Source organism: Muscardinus avellanarius (genome assembly GCF_963383645.1).
Source record: "Muscardinus avellanarius genome assembly, chromosome: 2".
Lineage (NCBI taxonomy): Eukaryota > Metazoa > Chordata > Mammalia > Rodentia > Gliridae > Muscardinus > Muscardinus avellanarius.
This window is the reverse complement of record NC_137787.1, coordinates 177,731,386-177,754,965: the sequence shown is the minus strand read 5'-3', so window position 1 is coordinate 177,754,965 and position 23,580 is coordinate 177,731,386.

The following is a 23,580-nucleotide window of genomic DNA, read 5'->3' as shown; positions in this document are numbered from 1 at the left end:
GGTGCTTGGGAGGTGGAGACAGGAGGATCGCGCAGGTTTGAAGCCAGCCACGCTGGCTTAAGAGACCCTGTTTCCAAATAAAAAATATAAAAATAGGTCTGGGAGTAGAAGGGTTTCCGGGAACCCCAGAAAAAAAAAAGAATCTAAACAAACATCAACAATAACTAAAGCAAGCAACATAATAATACCAAAAAGTAAACTCTTTCAATTAATCAAGAGAAAATAGTATGAAATTAATGTTTCATTATTTCAGATCTTTTGTGTCCATTAAACATTCCTATTTATAGTTATTGAATTAATTACCACTGTTTACTTAAATATATGCTAGTGAAAGCATTCCATAAAATCAATATCATATATATAATATGCATATATATTATTTTAGTCCAAATAGTTTCTAGTGAGAAACTATATATATTACTATATTCTTCAAACTTCCAGTTTAAAGTTTTATTTTTCAGTTGTTTTAGTCTGTATCAAATTTATTGATATGTAGTACAGGTACTTTCTATGTAGTAAATTAAAACAATCTAGTCCATAATTTGTGAAAGTATTTAGTAACAGACAATATTTAGAGTAGGAACTAAGTGATTTAAATCCTAATTTTTTATTTGTTTTATTTGAAAATGTTGTGTAATAGCTTTGAATTTCAAATTTCTCACCTGAAATATGATACAGTAATCCCACAGTTCACATAATCTCACTACAAAAAACATATGTTGAACACTAAAATCAGTCACTTAATTTTTTTTGTGTGTGTGGTACTGGGGTTCCTGGAAACCCTTCTACCTCTGGGCTACACTCCAAGACCCATTTTATATTTTTTATTTGGAAACAGGGTCTCTTAAGCCAGCAAGGATGACTTCGAACCAGCGTCATCCTCCTGTCTCTGCCTCCCAAGCGCGGGGATTACAAGCATGCGCCACCACGCACCACTTGTCACTTAATATTTTTGATGTGATTAATATTAGTATTTTGACTTAACCACAAAACAAGGCTATGCAACTCTTATTTCCTAATTGAATGCTCAGGAAATTTCTTGTGGAAATTATTTATCTCTTTCTTTTTTTCTCTTTTTAAGGTAATGGAGATGGAACCCAGAGGCATTCTACCTTGGAGCAATACCCCTAGCCCTATTTTTTAATTATTTATTACAAAACAGGGTTTCACTAAGTAGCCAAGGGCCTCGCTAAGTAGCAGAGGCTCTCTGCAAATCTCTGATCCTCCTGTCTCAGCCTCTCAAATGCTGGGATTAAAAGCATGTGCCACCATGCCGGGCTATCCATCTCTTAATACGTTCTACCAATTCCTTTTTCTTTTTGATGAAAGAGCATCCACAATCTTCTAAAGTAAATATACAACTTACTTTAGGTTAATGAAAATATTTATTTATTGTTGATTTAGGAACAATGTTATTACAAATCAATTTAAAAATTTAAAGATGACTTTTCAAAAATGTTTTATTGGTGTATTGTAGTCATACATCTTAATGGGGTATAAAAGGGTAGAGGCATATATGCACACATCGCTCATTTAGTCCTTCCCCATTCCTTTCCCCTCTCCTCTCCCCTTCTCATGTTTGTCTTACTAATTGATAGGCTTATGAATGCATATCATGTATATTAGGGAATTTTTATCTTCTCCCCTCCCATCCCCCCTCGGTTAGGTTACCTTATTTACTCATCTATGGTTTCTCCATCTTCCTCTAGAATTCCTCCTATGACTCTTTTTCCTCCTTAGCTTCTGCATGTTAGGGAAAACATTCAATGTTTTGCTTTTTGTGACTGATTAATCTCACTTAGCATAATATTCTTCAGTTCCATCCATTTCCCTGCAAATAATGCAGTTTTGTTTTTCTTTATGGCTATGTTAAATTCCATTCTGTACATATCCCATAGTTTTGAAATCCATTCATCTGTTGATTGACATCTTGGCTGGTTCCATAGTTCAGCAATTTTGAATTATGCAATTATGAACATAGAAATGCATGCATTAATTTGATAGTTTGTTTCCATTCCTTTGGGTATATATCCAGAAGGATCTTCCATACTGTTTTAGAAAGTGGTTGCACTGATTTGCATTCCCGCCAATAATGTCTTAGAGTTCCCACTTTCCTACATCTTTACTAGCATTTGTTGTTGTTTGTGTTTTGAATGATTGCCATTCCATTCAAATAAGCCAAAGGAAGAAATATAGTACAATCATGAGAATTTAAGTTATTGAAAAGTATCTGAGATTTTCCCTGTTCTACTAATACAAATATATAACATAGGATTCCAGTGTTTCTATAAGAAATTTCACATATCTAAATTTCATAGAAAACATCTTTCATCCTAACAAGTTTGATCTGTTTCTCCTTTTCAGTGTTGATTTTTTTCTGTGTACTGATCACTAGAACGAGAAGCCTCTGGTGTTACTGCCCATTGCTGGCACACCGATTTCCATGTACAATGCACTTTTATTGATACTGCTAAATTTTCTACAAGTTTGTGCTACCAAAACCATTGGTAATTTCTGTGAAGAAGTAAAAAAAAAAAAAAAAAACTATGTTGAAGCAAGTAGATGATAGTGAGACTAGCACAATATTTCTCATCTGGTGTCCTCTAGCTCCACCTTCCAAACAAAAAATGGGTATAGGCATTCCAATACACTACTATTATTTTATTAGCATTATCATCATTTTTATGCTACAATTATTCAGACATTTATCAAAATTGAAAATATAATATTCTTAAAATAAATGCGGAGCCAATTAGCCCTTAAAAGGAATGATGAAGTATAGCCGTAATACTGTTGCTCTATTTGGAATATACTACTGATTGTTATAACCTGAGATAAAATAATTATCAACAAGTATATATTTGATTTTCATCTTTTAAAAATGAGATTTAAAATGGTCTTTGTGATAGCTAAGGAAACAAAAATATAACACAAAAGTGTATTATCATTCCTAGGGATACTAATACTTTAAAAAAATCTCTTGCTTTTTTATTATATATTTGCATGTAAGTTAAGCACATATATTTTTTGTGGTGCATGATACCACTGAGCTTTTCCTCTAAACATGTTTGTTTGTTTGTTTATGTATTTATTTATTATTTATTTTGGTGGTAATGGGGTTCCTGGAAGCCCTTCTACCTTCAGGCTACACTCCCAGACCTATTTTATATTTTTATTTGGAATCAGGGTCTCTTAAGCCAGAGGCTGGCTTCAAACCTGTGCGATCCTCCTGTCTCCACCTCCCAAGCATGGGGATTACAAGAGTACGCCACCACGCCAGGCTAAAAATGTTCATTTTGAAACAGAGTCCCAATAAGTTATCAGTGGTGACCTCAAACGTGTAATTTTCCAGTCTCAGCTTTCCAAGAAATAGGATTATAGGTGTGTGCCACTGTGTCCGGCTTAAGTATATATGTTGTAAATGTAATGTATAAAATGTTATATGTTGACACCATATATTCTATATTTCCTTGTCCTTATAACTAGTATGTTATGAGTAATGTCTGACCATAAAATATTTTTAATTACAGCTAATCACAGCACCAGACAGACACAGAAGTTGGTGATGGTTTTAAGTTTTAAAATTTGAATATGATAACAAAAGAATACAATTTAAGAGAAACAACATCTTACATTTTTTTCACATCAAAATTTATAGCTGGGCATGGTGGTACATGCTTGTAATCCCCATGCTTGAGAGGCTGAGAGAGGAGGATTGCACAGATTTAAAGCCAGCCTCAGCTGCTTAGTGAGGCTCTCAGCAACTTAGTGAGACCCTGTTTCCAAATAAAATATAAAATAGGTCTGGGAGTGTAGTCTGGAGGTAGAAAGCCTCTGGGTTTCACCCCCAGTACCACCAAGAAAAAAAATTATAAAATTTGTATACTTTATACAATTGTAATAATTACCATTTTAATAATTGACATTTGTATGTTATTAATAATTATTTCTAAGCCAGACGTGGTGGCGCACGCTTGTAATCCCAGCATTTGGGAGGCTGAGACCGAAGGATCGCGGTTCGCAGACAGCCTCAGCTACTTAGTGAGGCCCTCCGCAACTCAGTGAGACCCGGTTTCAAAATAAAGAATAAAAAATGGGGCAGGGGGTGTAGCTCAGAGATTGAATGCCCCTGGATTCTATCCCCAAACCTGCAAAACAAAAAAACCCAAAATAATTATTTCTATTTTAAAGTAATAGAAATGATCAGATAAAAAGGCAATTTATTTTCTCTAACTTTTTATAAACTGAAAGGTCTGATATGTCTACCTACTGGTGTAAGGATTCAACTAAAGCAGCAGTTGGAAATAGAGATGCTAGCAAGAAGCATCAAAGTGAGCATGGGGCTTGCAATTGCAATGATCTGTGGTCCGTGGAAAGAAAAATATAACTTCTCAGGATCAGTTTTCTCATTAATAAAAGGCAGCTAACAAACCACTGAAAATAGTCTTTTTTATAAGGTTTCCTTAAAGGATGGCAATATAACAACTTGTAAATCCTATTTAAGAAACCCACTGGCCCAAATCTGTGATCCCAATACTTGGGAGGCCACAAAGAAAGACTGTAGGTTTGAGACAAAAATATGAATATTTAGCAAGACCTTAAAAAAAGAAAAAGAAGGAAGTAAAAAAAGAAAGAGTCAATAATAAACAATAATTATAGAGTAAGAAAATCTGAGTGTAAAGTGGTAGAACCTGAATTGATTGAATCCTCATTACCACCCCAAAACATAAACTTAATTCAAAATCTTATGGCATAAAACTTCAATCAGTAGTTTTCCATTATCATTTTGATTGTATTAACCAAAACTATAGTCATACTAACCCTCTACCTAAACACCACACACACACTATTCAAAGCTCAAAATGTTGTCTGTATCTTTCTGTTCCTATTTTTATTTCAAATTGCTAAGTCAAACTTATTTATTTTTTCAAAGGACAAGGTGTAAATTGGAAGCATATATATTTTTTTCTAACTTAATGGATACCTAACAAAACACTTTGGATTCTATAAAATTTTGTCTCTCCATCCTGGAGTTGAAAATGTACTTTATATGGATTTACAGATGTCTATGATCTTTAAATTACTCCCAATGCATCCACAGATGGGAACTGCGCTTTTCTTGTGACTTGAAGAGCAGAGTGAAAGGACCAGTAAAGGAGCATTTGCTATTGATTTACCTCAATTAGCAGAAGCAGCTCCATAATGCGTTTATTTCTAACACTAGCGATTATAAGCCCACTATCCTTAGTTCAGGATTTGTCTTCTTTTCTGTACTTGGAAAAAAAAACAACACTTATTTTCTCTTTCTTATAAAAAAGAATCAGTAATTAATTTTTTTCAAGAAAATGCACAAATTTAACATCATGTGATCATTTCATCTCTACAGATCCAGAGGAAACTATTATTTTGTTGTTCCGATAAGAAAATGAAGTAGAATAGCTGCCAGAAGCAACTGAATAGGTTTCTAAGATCAAGGAGTGGTTAAGGTCAATATCTCAATTACACTTTGTCCTGTAAATGATTCTTCTAATGTGTAAAGTGAAGTGTCTTGGCAGGACAACATGATAGAAGATTGTACACTTAGCGTCCAGGATCTATTTTTCTTTGGATAAACAGCACACTTCACCCTCTTTCCTTTCTGCCAATCTTCCTTTCACAAAGACTAAATTACCTAAATGCAGAGTAGTAGTTTGTTAAATGTCTGAACTTCAAGATCCTAAAAGTACTGGAAGCGTGCCTCATTGAAGATGTGATGGCTGGCCCTGTTTTTCATTTAACCCTCTTTCACACTTAGATATCGACAACAGAGAGAATAGAAATGTCCTGTTATTTCCTGCCACAGTTATGTTGATTGGGTTCTCCCAATCAATATCTTTATAAAACTTCAGTGTATTTCTTTTCATCCTGACTTCTACTGGCATGTTTATTGGGATGGTAGTTTTGACAATTCTGTTTACTATATCTATATAAACCAGGCATGGTGGCACACACCTGCAATCCCTAATACTTGAGAGGCTGAGACAGGAGGATTGTCAGTTTGAGGCCAGCATCAGCAAGTCAATAAAATTCTCAACAACTTAGTAAGCCACTGTTTATTAAAAAAAAAAAAAGGAAAAAAGAAAATAAAAAGGTCTGGGGGTATAGTATGTAAGTAGCCATACCATCTCCAGTAAAACCACACACACACACACACACACACACACACTCTAAAGATGCTTTCTCTGAATTGTGTTTTTAAATGTTGTTCTCACTTAGAAATAAAATTCAGAAATAGAAATCAAATAGTAGAAAAGGTAATGGCAGGAAAGACGAAGTAGAAAGACAATAGTATTGTTTTTAACCTGGAAATGCTATAGCCATGGATGCTGATGATTGCATTTAAATCTAATTGCTAACATTCATTAGATTTGTGTCCTTGATTTAAAGATATAACAAACTCATCCTTTTACCTGTCTAAGTTTAAGTAACCAAGGAAGTGATATAGCCCAGTGTACATAATATACTTAGTTGAAATGATTTCACAGAATAGATATAGCTAATAGGTATAAACTGTGTATGTCTAGCAAGAATACAATAAGAATTCAACTCACTGTTAGTATTATCATGTCACAGCTTCTCTCAAATAAATTGCTGTTGACAGATACATTCAGATCTAAGACAAATTTGACTACAACTAAAAGTCATCAAGGGGCAGTGTTTCTGTCCCTTCCTGCAATTTGACTAAAATTCAGAAATATATGTTCAAAAATGTAATTATCATCAATAAATCTTTATAATTTATAAATCTTTATAATTAGAGGAAAAATAATATTTCAAGTGCTTATTATTCAATCTATATGTTTTTACTTTTTCTAAAGAGCATCTTAAGTTTTGGGAGCCTAAAATGATAGTTAAAACAGAAAAGATAATAGAGGAAAAAGAGTCTTAGTGCAAGATACTGAAATGAGGCTGGGCATGGTGGCGCACACTTGTAATTCCAGCACTGAGGAAGCAGAGACCTGAGGATGATGGTTCATGGACAGCCTCAGCTACTTAGCGAGGCCCTTCACAACTCAGTGAGACTCTGTTTCAAAAAAAAAAAAATACTAAAAAGTAGGACTCGGGGTTTAGCTCAGACGTACAGTGACCCTGGGTTCCATCCGTAGTACCACAAAAAAAAAAATATATATATATATAAAGATAAAGTGTTTTCAATTTAAAGTAACAAAGAAGGCATATTTTTAATGAAAACCAGTATGTGTAATGTACCTAGTTGAAATAATTCAAAGGAATAGATATAACCAAACTCCAACATTATTAATTGTTCATTTAGAAACAGCTATGTAGTAACACAAAAAATAGTTAACATTCTGCAGTGTAAAAGATTTCAGCTGATGATTTTCAAATACCATCATGATAATAAATTCATTCTTAGGGCTAGAAAATATCAGGATACTTAATGTATCAGTTGTCTTATCTAAATTGAGAGAATGACACACACATTCATAAATAATCACTTGTTATCTTTAATAGTTTTTAGTCCAGTTTATATTTTATAAGTATATTTTAGGGACAGGATGAGTAGAGAGTCTATTCTGCTCTTATTAATTTTCTCACCCCAAATTATTGAGAATATAATTTCTTTTTATCATCTAGTATATTCTTTGAATATCATTCGTAGTATAGTTTCATCAAACAAATTTAAGTTGAGGTTTAAGATCTATTCTTATCTAGACTTCTTGTCATAGTGACTTAGACCTCTCATTTTAGTAATACTTATGTTGACTTTAGTGTACATATAATAAGGAACTATGCATAAACTTTATAGAATATATTAAGTACTTGAAAGTAAAAGGTTTATCTTTCAAAACCTAACTATTTGTTCCTTCTTACCATACTTCTTCTTGTTAGTAGAACAATTTTATTTTATTTGTATTTATATTTTTAATTTATTACTTATAGTTCATTTACATATAAACTTCTAAATTACATATGTTTTTACTCCTACCATAATATATGCTATAGTGATATATTTTGTAATGAAGAACTTTTTTTTTGCAGTATTGAAGATTAAATTCTGGGGCATTCTACCTCCAAACTATACCCCAGCCCTATTTTTTAGTCTTCAGTTTTGAAAGAGGGTTTCACTAAGTTGCAGAGGACCTCACTAAGTAGCTGAGGCTGGCCGCGAATCTGCCATCCTCTTGACTCAGCACTCTGAGTACTGAGATTACAGATATGCACCACCACTGCTGGCATAAATACCTTTTTAAATAAGGGAAATAAACACTGCTAATAAATTTAGCAGTTTATAAATCAAAAATTGAATATAAAATAATATCTTTCTCACAAATATAAACACAAAAAATAACTTGTGCTTTTGGAACTTTTTACATTTTATCAGAACATTATAATAATAGTGAGATTTATTGTTACATACTTGTACATTTACATGATATTACTTGCCAATTGAATTCCACAGTCTGTACTTTCCTCTTCACTCTGCCTCTTTTTCTACTCTCTCTTCTATATTTATGACCTTACTCCCACCCCCTTTTAAGACCTCTCTGTCTTCTACAGACTTCTGAATATTGTTTCTTTTACTTCTATAATGCTCTTCAGTTCCATGTGTTTTTCTGCAGATAGCATCTGCTTTTATGGTTGATTAAAACTCCATCTTATGTATATACTATATTTTCTTTACCCATTCTTCTGTTGACAGACACACAGACTGATTTTTGTAATTTGGCTATTGTATTGTTCTGCTACAATCATGGATATGCAGTGCAGTTTTGATAGTTTTTGACTTTAGTACTTTTGGATAAATATGTATCAATAAGTGGCATAGCTATGTCATATGGTAATTCCATTTTTTAATTTAATTTTTTTTTATTTTTTATAAGTGGGACATATTGAGAGTGGTGTACATTTACATTGTGCTTCATGCCCTTCCCCCCCCATCCCCCATAGAGAGTGTTCAAGTTAGTCATGTTGTATTTATGCTATTACACATATTCGTATGTAGCTCCTCCACTGAACAACCTCAGCTTTCTTCCTCTCCTATACTTCCATTCTAGCTTTGCTGAGATTTCCCCTCCATCATCTGGAATCCCTCTGGTATTACCACTACTCCCTAGCTTGGGCATATTAAAGAAAACATATGTCCCTTCTCTTTCTGTGCTTGAGTAATCTCACTTAACATAATGTTCCCCAGTTCCTTTCATCTTCTTGCAAATGCTATTATTTTATTCTTCTTTATAGCTGAATAGAATTCCATTGTGTGTATTTCCCATAATTTTGCAATCCATTCATCTGTTGATGGAGATCTAGGTTGGTTCCATATTTTGGCTACTACAAACTGTGCTGCTATGAACATGGGTATGCACATGTTAACGTAGTTCTCTGATTTCAACCCCTTTGGAAAGATACTCAGGAGTGGTATAGCTGGATCATATGGGGGATCCATTCCCAGTTTTCTAAAGAATCTACACACTCATCTCCATAGTGGCTGAACTACTATACACTCCCACCAACAGTGTAAAAGCGTTCCTCTTTCCCCACATCCTCGCCAGCATTGTTGTTGTTTGATTTCTTTATGTTTGCCACTCTGATTGGGTTAGATGGAATCTCGGCATAGTTTTGATTTGCATCTCCCTGATGACTAGTGATGTTGAACATCTTTTCATGTATCTATTGGTCATTTGTATCTCTTCTTTTGTGAAATGTCTATTCAGTTCAGTTGCCCATTTCTTGATTGGGTTGTTTGCTTTGCTAGTGCAGAGTCTTTTGAGCTCTTTGTATATTCTGGATATTAGCCCCCTGTCAGAGCGGTGGCTGGTGAAGATCATCTCCCATTCTGTAGGCTTCCTCTTTAGGTTCTTGACGGTTTCCTTTGATGAGAAGAAACTTTTTAGTTTGAAGAGATCCCATTTATTAATTCTAGCAAGCCTAAGTGATTCCATTTCTAAATTTTTGAAAAAACCTGAACACTAATTTTCATACTCGTTGTACTAATTTACAATACCATTAACATATATTAGTGTTCCTTTTCCTTACATTCTTACCAAAATATATTATTTGTATTTTTGATTTCCATTCTAACTGAGGCAACATAAATTTTTAGTGTAGTTTTTATTTTTATTTCCCTAATTGCAAAAGATACTGAACATTTAAAAATATATATTTGGTTGTTTCTTTTGTGAGTCTGTTTATATCATTTGCCCATTTAGTGTGTGTGTGTGTGTGTGTGTGTGTGTGTGTGTGTGTGTGTGTGTTTATAAGTTTGAGTTCTTTATATATTTTGGAGTATTCTGGAGATTAACTGTCAGAGAGTAGTTTATAATACTTTTCTTCCATTCTCTAGTCTTTCTTAAAGTTCTTAAATGTTCCCTTTTTTAGATTGGTACATCTCATTTGTTTTTATTTAAATTATATTTGTCTTTCAAAAATTAGGAGCCAAGATGTGCTCCTCCAGAATCTCAAAATCTTTCCTTCTATTTCAATGTGTCAGCAGTTTTCTCTTCTCTGCCCCTTTTTCTTTTCTGTTTACTCCTGCTGTTTCTTATTCTACTTCATTCATCTTCAGATGAACATATTCATAAGCATCCTTACAAGACTCAGTGGTGTTTCTGTGCTTACTATTTGATTTTTCTTCCAAAATTAGCTTATAAGCTGCCAAGGATAAATATTGTACCTCACCTTATTAAATACATAAATACAACAAATGCAATTGTTCAGGCTCACCCATTAGTCCACAAATATTATAGGCCACACTATTAAGTTACTGTCTTATTAGTATACAAAGTGAAATAAAAAAGTAGAAGAGATTAAATTTTTATTTGCTAGTGAATATTTATGCTAAATAAAGCATAAGACAATGTAAGGATAGAATAGTATTATCTAATATAGTTAAAGATTTAATTTGAGAAATATCCAGAAAATGAAAAGTTATACATAGAGCAGAATACTAGAATTACTCCTCAGTAATTTAAACTGTTCCTTGGCTACTCTACTGCTGTTGCTTAATAAGTAAATGATTGAATGAATAAATGTCTTGCGTTTAAATTCTTTACATCTGACCAGCAACGTTATTCCCCGGTTCTCACTTCTAAGTGTACAATTGATCACCACCATTTAAAAAAATTATTGGCGCATTGTATATTTATATATATTAATGGGATTGTGGAAATATGCATGCACACATCACACAATTAGCCCTTTCCTAGTTCCCACCCTATTTCCTCCCCTACCTCCTTCTCATGTTTGGCTTAGTGATTGACATTGATATGTTTGTTAAAGTACATCATATGCAATAGAAAATTTCCCTCTTACCCCCTCCCATTCCCTCATTTAGGTCACCTTATTTGCACATTTATAGAATCTCCTTCCTCATCTATAGTTCCTCCTATGACCCAATTTCTTTCTAGCTTTTACATATTAGGGAGAGAATCCAATTTCTTAGTTTTTGTGACTGACTAATCTCACTATTTAGCATAATTTCCTCTAGCTCCATCCATTTCTCTGTAAATGATTTAATTGTAGTTTTTTATGGCTGAGTAAAATTCCATTGTGTACATATCCCACAGTTTTGTAACCTATTCATCTGTTGATGGACATCTGGCTGGTTCCATAGTTTAGCAAGGGTGAATTGAGTAGCTATGAACATAGATACACATGCATTAGTTTGGTAGTTTGGTTTCCTTTCTTTTGAGTAGATACCCAGAAGTGATATTGCTGGACCATATGGTAAGTTCCTTCCCATTCTTCTGAGGATGCTCCATACTTTTTTCTCAAGTGGTTTCACTAACTTGCAATCCCAACAACAATGTATTAGAGTTCCCACTTCTCCACATCCTCACCAACATTTGTTTTTGTTTGTGTTTTGAATGATTGCCATTCTAGTTGGAGTTAGAATCTCAGGTACTTTTGATTTGCATCTTTCTGGTTGCTAATGATGTTGAGCATCCATATGCAGAAAAAGGGAAATAAATCCCACTTTCTCACCCTGCACAAGAATCAATTCAATATGGATCAAATACCTAAAAATTAAACCAGAGACCTTGAGGCTCCTTGAAGAGGGGATAGGTCTAACACTGCAATGCATAGGCATAGATAAAAGACTTTCTCAATAGGACCCCAAAGGCACAAGAAATTAAAAAGGTGAATCAATACATGGGATTGTATTAAAAAGCTTCTGCACAGCAAAGGAAACTGTGAAGAAACTCAATCCAGAGCCAAAAGAATAGGAAAAGATTTTTGCCACCTACTCCTCTTATAAAGGACTAATATCTAGAATATACAGAGAATTCAAGAAACTCAGCAATAAGAAAACAAATAAACTAATAAAAAATGGGCAAATGAACTAAATAGGCAAATCACATAGGAAGAAATTCAAATGGCCAATAAATGCATGACAAAAATTGTCACCACCTTTTCTTGATTAGAAAATTTAAAGTTTTTCTCAGGTCAAATATGAGATATAAATATGTAACATAGAATCTAGCAAATATTAAATGTAATATGATAAGTTGTGAAAAACACCCCAAATTTTGACTCATTTATTCAGATAAAAAAATCCCTTTCAAGGGAAATGGACAGAGCAGAATTTTTTGAATATTTATCTATCCCACACTGAAGATCTCCACATACATTTGTTTGGTCATTATTATTCAGAGAATTTAAGCAGTCATAGGAGTTAAGTGTTCTTCATAAGGTTAAGTCTGATGTTCATAGTAAAAGAAAACAGGGAGAGTAGCTGGTTGAATAGTAGAAATCTTCCAAAAAAAAAACCAGACAATACATACATGTGCTGGACTCTCATAAAGATGCAATGAAACTTTTATCTGTTCTGATTGCCTCTGACCTTTATGGAACAGGGATCCTGGGGAAAAATAATAGGGCTCTTTGTTATGCTTATTTACATGCTCACTGGATCCAGTCGTCTGAGAAGCAAAAATCAAAAAAACAAACAAAAAGAAATAGAAAAATATGAAGGCATTGAAGGCTCTGCCACAACCTCACACTAAGAATTCAGCATGTAAGTGATGAAATGTATGAGTTAGAAATTGGCTTCTACTTCAGTTCAACTTTCTGATTCTCCAATAAGACTTCTTGTGATATTACTGAGAAAACAGGCCTTATATATCAAAATTGTTAGCAGTGATATAATAATGTGAATTCTGATTAAGAAAGAAATATTAAAGATGATTAAAAGGATTATGGCATTATCCTTATGTCATAACCATATGACATTAAAGGGACTGTCATATGGTTGTTTATGAAGTTGGTTTTTTTTTTTTTTTTTTTTTTTGGTGGTACTGGGGTTCCTGGAAGCCCTTCTACCTCTGGGCTACGCTCCCAGACCTATTTTTATATTTTTATTTGGAAACAGGGTCTCCTAAACCAGCGCGCGCGGCTGGCTTCGAACCTGAGCGATCCTCCTGTCTCCGCCTCCCAAGCGCGGGGATTACAAGCGTGCGCCACCACGCCCGGCTATGAAGTTGTTTTTAATTAAACATTAGTTGTTTCAAATTAAGAGTCAGAGAACCAAAGAGATGGAAAGTTAAGAGAGAGAGAAAAAGAGAGAGACAAGAGAGAGAGGAGAGAGAGAGAGAGAGAGAGAGAGAGAGAGAGAGAGAGAGAGAGAGAGAGAGAGAGAGAGAAAGAGAAAGAGAAACTGATTGGACAGACTGATTATAGGAGAAAGGTAGAAATACTTAGATATGGAGATGGAGCAATATTTCATTATTTTGTTTCCTAGAAAGTTTTCAAAAAACATTTTCAATAAGGAGACATTCAGGGTCTACCTCTACAACTTTTAGATTTTATAAAATCCTTTTCAAATTTTTGTTTGGATCATTGAGTGGTACTCCCAGTATTTTAATCAGAGAAATAACAATCAGTATAAAATTGCATAATTACTTTACCCAAATGTCAGAAATCATGTACATAGAGAAGAAAATTTTTTTTGTGTGTGGGTCTGGGGATGGAACTCAGGGGCATTCGACCTCCGAGCTACACGCCCTGCCCTATTTTTTATTCTTTAGTTTGAAACAGGGTCTCACTAATTTGCGGAGGGTCTCATTAAGTAGCTGAAGCTGTCTGCAAACCACGATTCTCCGGTCTCAGCCTCCCAAATGCTGAGATTACAAGCGTGCCACTATGTCCAGCTAGAGAAGAAATTTTAAAACAAAATGTCTAGAATGTTAGGAAAATATCATCTCTACATTTAAATAAAATTCAAATGTATAAGTAAGACTTTGCAAAAATAAAATCCAGTGCCACCATAGGAAGGAGAGTGGAAACCTTAGGATTTACCTATTGATGGGGATGGGCTTTACTTATGATATTATATTTATTTGAAGCATGGAAAAGAATAGAATCAGTGGTAAGAAATTTACCTGCCATGGGATCTTAGCCTCAGTCTATCAGTTAATTCCAGATGATTTTCTTTTGCTAATTTTACTGTCCATTTCCTCATAAGTACTGCTACTTTCTCTATTTATAATCCTCAATTTTTATGGGATAAAGATACATCGTTTCAATAAAATAAATGTTTACTTTTAACAAACCCAAAGTCATTTTTCTCATCTTTCATTCAAAATTACTTAAATTTAATTCTACATCTTTTGTGTCCAAGTCTTCTCATTTCATTCACTACTGACTTCTAAATAGTCTCTCTGAGGATATTAAAATTCTCCCAGATACTAATTTCATAAAAACTACGCCCAATCTTCTATGACAACGATAGAGCTCTTTGTTAAATGTAGGGTTAGATTTATTTTATTCTTTCTGATTATCTTAATTTCTTTTGAATTTTTTAAATTTTACTTTCCTTGATAACGAATACCTCATACTCTTTGTGTGTGTGTGTGTGTGTGTGTGTGTGTGTGTGTGTGTGTGTGTGTGTGTGGTACTGGGGTTCCTGGTAGCCCTTCTAACTCTGGGCTACACTCCCAGACCTATTTTTTTTTTTATATTTTTATTTGGAAACAGGGTCTCTTAAGCCAGCGTGGCTGACTTCGAACCTGAGCGATCCTCCTATTTCTGCCTCCCAAGCACAGGGATTACAAGCGTGCACCACCACGCCAGGCCCCCATACTCTTAGGGCAGGCTCAATATCCCTATACAAGAAAATGTTTTATTATGTTATCTAGTTCGACAACTAAATTTTTTCTTTTCATACTTCTGCTATTATAACACAATATCTCATTTTTTAGCCTATTACAAATACTCTTAACTAGTTTCTCTGCATAAAATGTTTCCTGTCTGAAAACATAATTTTCATAGAGCTATACGTAAAATAGGTCTGTAGTATTGTCTAATATTCTACAAAGTAAAGTGTTTCCTTAGTTTCATCACTTATGTTTAATAATAAAATAACTTTATTACATACTAGGTCACTTGGCATCTTCTTTCTGGCCCAGGATGATCTCTTGCTCTAAGTTGTAACTGCAATAACAATTCTATTTTCCTAAAACGATTTGCTTGAATACTAATATTTAACACATGCCCGGTTCTTCTCTAATCATGTTCCCATGGGTTAACTCAATATTGCTCTCTAAATATTCACATTAGTTACTAGCAATGAAGAAGTAATGTTAACAAAATCGTATTACTTGTAAATTGCAAGCCTAGGTTTTGCTCTTCAGAAGACTTGCCACTGAGCCTACATGTAGATTGCTTCTCTCTATGTCTCTTCAATTCTACTTGTAAGTCTTACTCACACTCTGTCTAATCAAATGAATTAGTCCTTTGGAAAAATTAACGGAAAAAAACAATATTTTATTTGTAGATTTTTTTTTTTTTTTTACTTTTTGCTAGGTATACGGAGACTAGTTGACTGCCAAAGACTTATATAGCTATGCAGTTATATGACTCAACAAATAAAATAGTCTAGAGAAGTATGTGAGGTGTGTAGATTTCACTTAAAATATATGTTAAATAAATTTTTGAATGATAGAAGAATTAATCATTGAATGATAAAGGTACTCTAACAGTAAGAAGAAATCTTTAAGATAAAATATATCATGAAAAACTTTTAAAGTTTTGTGAACAGTAGTTTTGGTTTTAGTATGTTACTCTTTGATTGTTACAGCCTGAGCTTACATATCAGTTATTTTTCTTCACTGTTAAATAATTCAACAATATATTTTAATAGTTTTAATTCTGGTAATAAAAGGAAAATAAAGACTTTTGTCTTCTATTTCCTTCTGAATTTAATGCAGATATATTTCCATAAAATTAAATAAGTGATTTTAATCAAATGCATTTTTGTTTATGCCGTCAATCTAGGCTTTTATACACTACATAGAGAAATATTGTTATGTTGGATGATTCAGTGCTGGAAAAAGCTGTTAGTAAAGCCTCTAATATGTTTGGGATCAGAAATCATACAGCAAGCTTCTGGAACATGAAAGAAGAAGAAGGCATTATCCCTTAAAATGATCTGGGGATTTTAGAAGTGTGCTCCTATTAGATTCTTTCTGGACTTTCTAGATAGGAGGGACAGAGGGTTTCAGTACAAAGGCAACTGGACTTGGAAGACAAATTGATTCAAATTTGAATCACTTTCCCTCTATGACCTTGACAATAAAAAAGACAAGCTTAGATGATGTAATGCTTATGTGTCCTCCTCGTTCTAATGTCTTAGGAATTTTAAGTTTCTAGTTTTTAAACAGTAGAAAATAATTAGGTATATTCACATGTACGACTGATTTGTGTGTCCGCATATATTAGCATACATAAACTTAGATAGCACGTGGATTCCAGTTTGCAGTGTTTTATCTTTATTGTGCAATTACTTCCACTGCCAATAGAAACAATAAGGTGTGAATGCATCCTACTGAATTCCAAATAAGATATTGATTTTTTTCCAGACTTCTAAACAACACGTTTCTCGAGTATAAATAGCAAACAACATTGCCAATATTTTTACAGTGTATTTTGATGGCATGCTTTGTACCTATTTATTAACCAAAATACTGTCACATTATGTGATATTTATTATATCACTATGATATGTATCAGGCTATGTGCTCTGTTTCTTCTTTGCAGGATATTAAGAAAATACTTTCACAAATAGATTGTTTATTCAAAGAAGGAGAGATCAAACCAGTATTTTGTTTTTCTTCAAAGGGTGGGAGTGGACAACAAACATTCTAATAGTGTAAGGCAAAATGAAAGACAAGCAGAGCACAATGTTGCGTACTTGGGAGGCTGAGACAGGGCGATTGCAGGTTTGAGACCAGCCTCAGTAATTAAATGAGAATATCAACAATTATCAAGACCTTGTTCCAAAAATGAAAAAAATTCAGAGGGGGCTGTTGTTGTACCTAGCTTAGTGGTAGAGTGCCTCTGGGTCCAATCCCCAGTACAGCACACACAAAATAATTAAAGTTGATTCTTTATGAAGATTTAGTCTTGGTCAAATCTGATTAATAATTTCGAATCTTTTCCCAAGAGTATCTAGCATTAATGTGAATGCCAGAAATAAGAAGCCCAATCAATTCAATTTTTCTATTATTTTATACTAAAGAAAGACCATTGTTTTTTTATAGACATTTTACAGTGTTACTCATAAAAAAAAAAATGAAGGTAGAAAAGAAGGCCAAGTTCTGTTCTATGCTTTTCTAAGATTATGAAGCATTTAGCAAACACTTTTGTCTGTAATAACAGGTAGATAAAACAAGTTTTTTTTTGGTTTGGCCTCCCTATTGGTGTTACATTAAGTCCCAATTTTTAAAATATTGATCTATTAGACAATTATAATGCATCACAAATGTTTTTTTGTAAATTTATGTTCTTCATAAAATTTTTATAAAGTAAAATAGTAATCTTTAAAGCAAAAGAGAAAGATATCGGGTCTTAGATTATTTTTCAATTAAGTATACTTTTCTCAAAAATGTCTTGTGGAAAACTTCAATAAAGTCCCAAAATAATTATTCCACAAATGTGTAAATAGGCAGGAAAAATATGGGACTTGAAAATACTATAATTCATTATAAAAGTGCAGCAGGCTCTTTTGGAACATTTTTTTTAACCAAAGTAATTCTGAGATCAGAGGACAAGTTGAGAATAATATCAGATTATAAGAATTTTCATTCTGCAAAATTCTATTTACTTCATAAAAATATTCAGTTTTCCATTAATTTTATGACATTTCATATCTTCACAATTTTCAACTCAGATGTATGAGTGTGTGTTTCTATGTATGTGTGCAAGTTCTTAAATATAGTTATCAACTTTTGTGTTTACAAAACTTTATTTGCTCAGTGAACACTATCAAATACCTAATTCATGTCATTGAGATATTTTATCATTTCTGTTGTTACTTAGAAATAAGTTCCAGTATAGTAAAAAAATCATTCATAAAATAAGACATCTATAGACATGGCTGATTTCATTAACAAATTCTAGGTCATCAATTAAGAAGAGGCTTTACATCCTGAAAAAATTGTTATAAAATCTAGAAGTATTATTAAAGCCAACTCATAAACATGAAAAATCTGTAATATCACTAAGGTATGTTATTGGAAAAAAGTTGGAAGAAAGATGTTTCCCAAGTTATTCCTATAGCTTTTTAAAGACTAATTCATAAATACATTAAATCTAAAGTAAATGAATAGAAATCTTGAACTGGTTCTTCCAAATATCAATGTAATTGTTGTATTTTAAAGTAAGCAGAAAACCACAAGGACCTCTACACACACACACACACACTATATATATATATATATATATATATATATATATATAATGCTACACATACATATATATTATATATATATGCTACACATATATATTATGCTACACACATATATATGTGTGTAGCATATATATATATAATCAAGTTATATATATATATATATAATCAAGTTTTTTTTACTTATATATAGGTAATATTTCTCATTATTGGAGGACATCTCAATAAAATAGCCTAAGATATCTGCACTATTAAAAGCAAAATATTTATTTATGACATTCTTATTTTGAAATTTTTACTCATTTAATCAGATAAACTTACAAAGGTTTTATAAATTAGTAAAGACTTTTATAACTAAGAACAAAGTACCTTTTTATTTCAAGTTGTTTTCATTCTCTATTCCAAATCATGAGTAAATCACAACATAGAATATGATCATCTTGATGGTTAAGCCTTGAACTAGTGATTTCCATCAAAAATTTTTTACATATCCCAAGAAATTTACTTCTTAAAAACAAAAACATTCTTATTACCCTCTACTCTGATACCATTGATCCACTGATTTAAATTAAGTCTTAACAGATTTAGTTCAAATGAATATCAGCATAAATTTGAGATATTCCAACATTTGACTTATCTTCCACTTCTGTAGCACTAGTCATCTATGATACATATCAAATTTTAAAAATAATTCTATAACCGATATCTTCCTAAATATGTCCATGTTGTAATCTTTGTTACTTGAAAATGTTTCATGTTTCATGGCAGAAGAGTTTTTTGTAAGTCCAGGAACTTTAAAGTAGGAAGTTTATTCTGAATTATCTAAGTGGGCCAAAAACAATTCTAGATGAAAATAGATACTGCACAAAGATTACTCAGCTACTTGTCGATTCAGAGTGTGACAATAACTCAATTAGTCCTTGCTGGAGAGCCTACCTGGGGGGGAATGTATATATATGTAAACTAGGCATGGTGGTGCACACTTTTAATCCCTGTGTTTGGGAGGCAGAGACAGGAATATCCCACAGGTTGAAGCCAGCCTCAGCTACTTAGTGAGGCTCTCTGCAACTTAGTGAGACCCTATTTCCAAATAAAATATAAAATAGGTCTAGGAGTATAGCCTGGAGGTAGAAAGCCTCTGGGTTCCATCCTCAATAACACACACACACACACACACACACACACACACACACATACACACACACACACACACAATGAATGTAGCTTCTAGCAGCAAAAACTGTCCCCAACTGAAAGCCAGTAAAGAAACAGGACTTCAGTACTACAGCTATAAAAAAAATTGGGTCAACAATTAGAATGAGATTGGAAATGAATTCTGTCCTAGAGCCTTCAATAGAGAAAGCAGAGATTTTTGCATCTTGATTTTTAACTTTGTAACACTTGTAGCATAGGTACCAACTAACACTCTATGAAATTACAAAAAAATAAAATAAATAGAAGTTGTCAAAGCTGCCATGTTTATGGGTATTTGTTACAGTAGTGGTAGAAAACCAGTACAAAGCCTTCCTGATAAGCAAGCAGTATTCCCTAGATATAGACATTCAATCCAATTCCTGCTTATAAAACATACGTATGTGTCACTATTGTTGTATGTACAAAATAATAAAAACAGTCTTTTCTATGGACATTATAAGATCATATAATAACTGATGAGTATTAATTTTGTAACAGCAACTTTTGTAACTTTTGGTACACATGTTTATAGAGGTATAGGTTTCCTATTTCTCCTTTGTTCTAAAGAAAATCTTGCCCAGTGGGAAACTAGCCAACCAGGTAAAATTGTGATGTCTCACCCTGGTCAATGGGAGGATGACACAGTGGCCTATGTGTTAGCGGAGACAAAAGGAAATGTAGACTGCCTGCATAGGGTATTTGCCCAGACATTATGGTGTATGTGCACCCTTCTGCTCCAAAGGAACTTGTCTTCCTGAGTTTTTTTTTTTTTTTTTTTTTTTTTTTTAGTTCATGAGTCTTTATTTAATACCCTTATAAAATTAGTTTCTAATGTATGTACTTTTTGTGCTCTTAGATTATATCTACTTTGTTACAGATGATCTATGAGCCTGTTAATAGTCATCTTTATAAACTCATACATGTCATTTTTGTTTTCCATAGACCACATCTACATCACTTACTTGCTTCTATAATGTGAATTGTAGTTTTTTTCTGTCTTAAAATTGGATTGTTGTTTCACAACTTTGAAAACCAACAACAACAAAAAATGCAAAAACCCTTTGCTAGATCTCAGTGTACCTCTTATTTGATCTGTTAGCTTCTATTTTCTACCACTTACAAGCCATCCATCATGAAAAGTGGTAATGACTGAGACCACCACGTTGTATGAAATCCTAGTAACATGGAAAGGCTCTGCAAGATAAGACACCAAGAAAACTTTGAGTATTGGGAGATGAGGATTGTGAGAGAGAAGAAGACAAAAGGCTGAAGACAAGACCTGTGAAGAATAAACTACTAGAGAGGGAAGAATATTCTCCCACTACAGGTGATCCAGTTAACATCAGAACTGGTAAGTTGTTCAGTTGTCCTTTCCAAATCTCTTACCCCCATATTGTCAGCAAATTAAAATTGTTGCTTAAGACTCTAAGTTTGGGGATGGTTTGTTACATACACTAGATAACTGAAATGGACCAATTTGTAAAAAAAATCCTGGCCATTAAAAAAATCTGAGCTACGGATTTTCTACCTCTGGTATCAAAGCAAATATATTCTTGGTCTTGAGAATATATGCCGAGGAATGTTTAAAATTAGACTTCGCAGAGTTATATTTGAACAAAATATGATTCATGAATCAGGCAGAACCCAGAACATGAAAAGTTTCAGACAGCCATACTCATTAGTGTGCATTAAGGTGCATGAATCGACTAAGAAAGGAGCAAAGTAGAGAAATTCCAATAGTCCATAGCTAAGTTTCTGCCTTATATGGGCAGAGTGTGATGAATTGAGTTCCTGTGATTGAAACTTAGCTTCTTGTTATAGTCCTAAATTATGGTGCAGTTTGTTGAATAGGAATCCAAATTGTTGTCTGATGACAACCTCAGAAGAATGGCTTCTGCTTATTTAACAGGAGTCGTCTGACTCTCAACAAAGAACTACATGTGACTTTTAGGCCAACTAAAGACAGTCCACAGAAGGTTCACCTGGCAGGTCTCATGAGGTAAAGCCACTTTCCTACACCCTGGGCGGTGCACTGTGGTTTCTGGAGTCACAACTTCCTGACCAACTTTGCTCTTGTGGACACGTTATCATTCCTGACTGATTCCCTTCATTATAAGGCTCCTCCTCCCCCGGGGACCTTTTCCAAAAGCCTTCATAGGAACCTGTGTTAGAACCTTCTAAAGAAAGAAGTTTAAAAAGAGTCTATTCTTTAATCTGCTCTCAGTGCTTTTCCACCCCTAGCCCTTCCTCTCACTTTGTAAAATGAAGGAAGATTTGGGAGCATTTCCTTTATAATGAGACAGTCTGCTCCTCTGTGTCTGTATTGATCCATCTCTTCCTGGACCAGTAACTTTTACATAAGGATAAATAGAATAGGATATTTGGAGCTCTTTCCACTCTGGTGTCCTCTTTTTAACACAATAAGTGATTTGAGGCCTGGTCATTAGTTTCATTTGGGCTTGATATTTAAATCAATAGCTGACTGCTCAGCTCTTCTCCCAGATCAGCTGAACTGATGACAGCTGTTAATGGTGAATATAGGTGCTTTTATTAGTTAAAGTTTGCAATGTTAAGCTATGATATTTTATAATGAAATGCCAATTCCCAAATCTCGGTAATCAAAACAAGAAAAGCTTAGTTCTCATCCAGACCTCAGGCATATCCTTCAGTGGATGTCGGGGATGAGTGCTGAAAATAATCCTTAAGAGATCCCTTCAGACAGGACAGACACCACTTCAGCTTTACTGCTTACTATGCAAGAGGCAAAGAATTCTCGGCATTCAATTAAGTTTAGATTAATTGTTGTGGCCCAGAAATGGCACTCGTCTTTCCTGCTCATCCTAATTAGTCTTTTAATCACAAGCCCCACTCAACTCTAAAGGGGCCCAAGAGTGTAATCATATTATCTTTCTGGAGTCTGGGAATCCAGAATACTTGTCAGTTGGTTCTTAAGACAACTCCGCTGGAAATGTCCCTTTCATTAATACCCATTTTTTCCCTTCAGACTTGAATTACCTGCTTCCTAGATTTGACAGATTACTCAAAATGAGGTCAGTGGGTTCTTCTACATCATGTTCTGATGAATTGTGAAATTCAAAACACTGATGCCACTTCTGAGACCCCCATGCATCTAACTTTAACCTTGTTCCTGCTCGGCAATGCAACTCATTCCCCTCACTGCCTTCACCTTCCAAGGATATAGGAGATGGGACCTTTTAATTGACATTTTTTTTATTGGCGTATTCATTTTTAAAACTAATTCTCAAAGAGGGAGGTGGTACTTTAGAATTCAACAAATTCATCTTGCTTAGAAAAAAATATTTCCATAAGGTTTTATATAATTACTTGTAGAATGAATGATATATACTTGTATATCTATTAAAGTTCTTAATTTCCAAAGAAAAGCAGACTCTTGGATTACAAAAAGTTATGTTATCGCAATCAGTGCACGGAGACTTTAGAAATTGGCATCAATCATGCTAGCACTGTAATATTTACAAGAACAATTAATGATATGGTTTAGAGATATCAAAGGTGTTGCTCTGAGATTCTTGTTTGGGAAAAAAAGAACTCAAAACCATTTTCTTTCTTCTGACTTGTGCTATGGCACAACAGCTTAAGGTTTTAGCCATTTTACAATGTAAGCATAATTTTAAAACATACATCCTAAATATATGCTATAATTTCTAATAAAACATCTTCAT